The sequence below is a fragment of the Chrysochloris asiatica genome, unplaced genomic scaffold (assembly GCF_000296735.1).
Source record: "Chrysochloris asiatica unplaced genomic scaffold, ChrAsi1.0 scaffold00177, whole genome shotgun sequence".
Lineage (NCBI taxonomy): Eukaryota > Metazoa > Chordata > Mammalia > Afrosoricida > Chrysochloridae > Chrysochloris > Chrysochloris asiatica.
In genome coordinates this window covers 1,449,095-1,453,664 of record NW_006408695.1, presented here as the reverse complement: position 1 = coordinate 1,453,664, position 4,570 = coordinate 1,449,095, and positions in this window count along the sequence as shown.

The following is a 4,570-nucleotide window of genomic DNA, read 5'->3' as shown; positions in this document are numbered from 1 at the left end:
TGTTCTTAAATGCAATTGAGTCTTTTCTGACTCATAGCAACCCTATATAAGATTTCTAAGAAGCAACTGGTGGGCTTGAACCATCTATCTTGTGGTTAGCAGTACAGTTTTTATCCTATAGTGTCACATCAGGACTCCATAACAGCATATAGGGCTTTATAATTATTATGCATGACAAAATTAATTAGAAATAATTTGTATCAACCTCTCTTGGAGCACCCTGCCATGTTGTCCCCTCCCTTTGTTCACTGCATTGCTATAACATATCAAACTTTTTGTGTCTTCATTCTTGTGTATTTGGAATACAAAGAAAACCCTACTGGGGTTTAAATGACCTCCCTACCTTTCGGTGTAATGTGCTCTCTTTTCTAAACCTCCCTACCCTTACATTCGGGAATTTAAGGTGATAATCTCTAAAAGTAGTTGGCTATCTGGAGACTAAGGAAAGGCAGGCAGTTTATGTGGAGTGGTTACATGGGGTACTGGTTTGGCACTTTAGGACAAAACACTGGAGCACAAGGTAGGTTTGAACTATGAGTTCAGTGGTTCAAACTCACCATCTGCTCCTTAGAAATCCTATTCAGGGTGGCTATGAGTCAGAATTGACTCAATGACACTTAACAACAACACATAGGCTTTAAGCCCTGCTTCCTTATCATACCACAAAAAAGCCTGAGAACAAAATCAATTGCCTATATCAAAGAATGAACATGCATATGTTCTTTCATTCCAAGGTTTCCCTAAAAGCAGCTGTTTTCTGAGGCCAACTACAGTTCTGTTGTTTTATGATTCTACGATTTTTTTCTCCCTGTATATTCACTTTTCTGTCTGTAATGCAATGTTTCAGAGTTACTTGTAAAGTCTGGATGGCAAAGCCTATATGAATAAGCAAGTAAGTACTCACAATGATGAAGAGGATTGACTCTGCAGTCAGATGTTCTGAGTCCAAATCCTGGATCCATCCTTGACGAGCTTCGAATCTTTGGGGAATAAATATCTTTGTGCCTTACTTTCTCATCTGTAAAATGAGTACGTAAATAGTGCTTACTTCATTGTGTGGTTATGAGATGAATACATGCAAAATTTGGGGACAGTACCAATAGTATAGTTTCACTGTTGTTAGCTGCCATAGAGTCTGTTCCAACTCATAGAGACGCTGTGTAGGATTTCTGAGAATCCTTACAGGAGCAGAAAGTCTCATCTTTCTCCCATAGAATGGCTGGCAGGTTCGAACTGCTGATCTTGCAGTTGGCAATCCAGTGTTTATTTTACAGAGTTACTAGTATAGCTTTACCTATAGGAAATTCCTTTATAATGAGACTTATTTTAATTCATTTTCAACTGTTAATGACAGCTATTTTATATATGTCAGTATCTATTCTTTCTTTTCTGTTTTCTTCTTTACCTCTGTCTGCCCTTCCTTTTCTGAGTAGATGTGTTTGGAGATCTGCACTTGCCTCCCCAATGCTATGGATCTTGCAGGCTGGAAGCCAGGGGCCTTGCTGAGACTCTCTAGAGTTCAGGCTATGCTCATTGTAAGCTCCATCGAGCTCCGGAGAGTGCCAGACACGGATTTCATTAATCCTACCATCAGTAGGCCTGAATTCGTTGCAACTAATACAATACCTGTTTCTCTAACCATGCCAACATTTTCTTGACACCACGGATGACCTCCTGTTATTTCTCAACAAATGCTGGCAAGCACAACCCAGCCGGTGAAGTAAAACAACTCAGCAGGCTACAAACTGCTGAGTGCATCCATGCTGAAATGAACAGCACATTCCAAAGAGATCCACAACAGCACAGAAGGGGGAGGAAAAAAAAGAGAGAGAAAGAAAAGAAAGAATGCAGAAAAATTTATAAGAGATTGTAATCTTCAAGACCACCAGACTTCCATATTTACTAATCCAACATTGAGAACTAGGTGACTTCTAGCTAGAATCTCAGACTGTTCCCATTGTAGTGCCATGATTTGCAATGCTATTCCCAACTGTCCCCATAGACTTTACCCTCACAAAAAGACTCACAGATGTCCTTCTGATGGGACAAGTCTCCAAAATCTTTGAAGTTCTTGCCAACAACACCAAACAACAAAACAGCATGCCATATGTATGAGATAGTTTAGTTACAGCTCATATTGGTTCAATTTACTGAGAAGACAGCAATGTGATATAAAATGTACAAGGAAAAGTGGGTTTTGTTTTGTTTCAAAGGCTTTAAAATTTCCATCATGTTTTTTTTTTCTCTCTCTCTGTGTATGTGTGTGTGTTAAAGTTGGAATATTAAGCCAGTTTTCTTATTCTGTATCTAATTTTTCTTTAAACACTAAAAGAGATTTAAATTTTCTTAGCTAACATAGCAGATCTTCTTTGAGGCTCTGTCTAGAGTAATAATGGAAGGAATGATACAAGAAAGGTAGACCATCAAGATAAGCACTTTAAATGGCCCTTCTTTAAATGACCCTTAATGTCATGAAAAATAGTTGTTGAATAATTGTAGTCCATTTACTGTCATGAAGCCTACTGAAGAGTAAATGAAACTGGGAATGTGCCTGCCCTCAAAGAACTAACACTCCAGTTGCAGACAGAGGTATTGCATACATTGATCATTAGAAACTATAGAAACTGAACATACAGACAATGCTAAGAGTTCTATGGAAGAAGAAATCAGAAAAATGTAGTTTGATTTAGGATGTTAGGAAGAAGTTTCTGTGGAAGGAAGGCTAGGTCTGGCTGCAATTTCTAGATAAATATCAAAAAACCTAAAAACTAAACTACCATGTGAAATTATGAATACATTTATCAACAGAATGTGCTACCAAGTGTTTTCCAGTATGGTTAAATGAAAAGAAAAATAGCTTGATATTATTTAAAATTTAGACTTCCTAATTATCAGAGGCACTTCTTGCTTTTGTTTGTTTGTTCCTATGAGCTTTGTAAAAATGAGTCTACCTTGTCTCAGTTTGTGGAGGCCACAGTTTTGCTGTAGATTCTAATCCCTCTTGGTATTCTCCATTGAATTCGTAGAATGTTATTGTCACTGGTGTTGGTGGTGGTGATGTTGTGCCATCAAGTCAGTTCTGATTCAGCAATCCTGTATTGGGTTTCAGAGGCTGTAAATTTTTACAGGAGCAGAAAACTTGATCTTTTTCCCATGAAGCAACTGGTGGATTTGAACTGCTGACCTTGCAGTTAGTAGCCCAATGTCTTAGGTGCCATCAAGTTAGGTCATGCCCATAACAACCCTATGTACAGCAGAAAGAAATGCTACTTCCACCACCCTCACAATCATTGCTATGCTTGAGCTCATGTTGACAACCACTGTGTCAGTCCATCTTGTAAGGGTCATAGCATAGAATTCTGCACAAAGAAGCACTGACAATTTCTGAATGATTGTGAAAAACAGTTGGAAAGACTTTTACAAAACCAGTAAATGAAACAAAGAAGTAGGAACCGATATAGGTTAACTCAGATAAAGCAGGAAAGGTCTATGAATTGAGAGTAAGGTTTCAAAGGCTGTCTTATTGGGAACTAATTATTTTATCTGAACATTCACCTTTGCCTTGACAGTATACAATGGCTGGTCAGTGAAGGAAAACCTGGGTAACTGAAGATGTCTGTCATATATATTGCTGCTGTTGCTTTTGTTCAGTTTGCCCCCAATCATGGTGGATCCATGCAGAGAAGAAAAAAATGCTGACTGGCCTATACTATCACCATTGTAGATTGTGGATTGGACTATTGTTAATCCATAGGGTTTATTAGTTGATTTTCAGAAATAGATTGGTGAGACTTTATTCCTAAACCATTTTAGTTTGGAAGTTCCACTGAACCTATTCAGTATCATGATAGCATACAGGTCTCCACTGGCACACGGGAGATGGTTGCACATGAGTGAATTTAAAAAGGTATTGTTTTGTGGAAAGCAAGAATTCCACTACTGAGCATTCAAAAAAGGGAACTTGTGAACTTGAGTGGACTGTATGAGTCAGAATTTATGTAATGGCCATGTTTTTGTTTGTTTGTTTCTTCCCCAACAGAGGTCTTTCATGAAATGCTAAAATATGTTTCATGATAAAATATCTTCAATAATATATAATCAAATTAACCATGTACAAACAATACATGTGATTTTGCTGTTAGGTGATGTCAAGGTGGTTCTGACTCATAGTGACTCAGAAAGAAACCCCGTCCTGTCCTGTGCCATCCTCATAATTGCTATGTTTGAGTCCATTGTTGCTCACACTGTATTAATTCATCTTATTGGGAATCTTCTTTTCACTTACCCTCCATTTTATCAAGCATGTTGTCCTTTTTCCAGAGACTGATCCCTCCTGAAAACATAGCCAAAGAATGAGAGATGAAGTTTTGCCACCCTCACTACTAAGGAGCACCTTGGTTGTGTTTCTTTTAAGACGTATTTGTTTGTTCTTCTGGAAGTCCATGGTATTTTCAATGTTCTGCATCAACATCTTAGTTCAAATGTATTGATGCTTCTTTGGTCTTTCTTGTTCATTGTCCAACTTTCCCAATGAAAGTAGGAGGCTATGGAAAATACCATGACTTGTCAG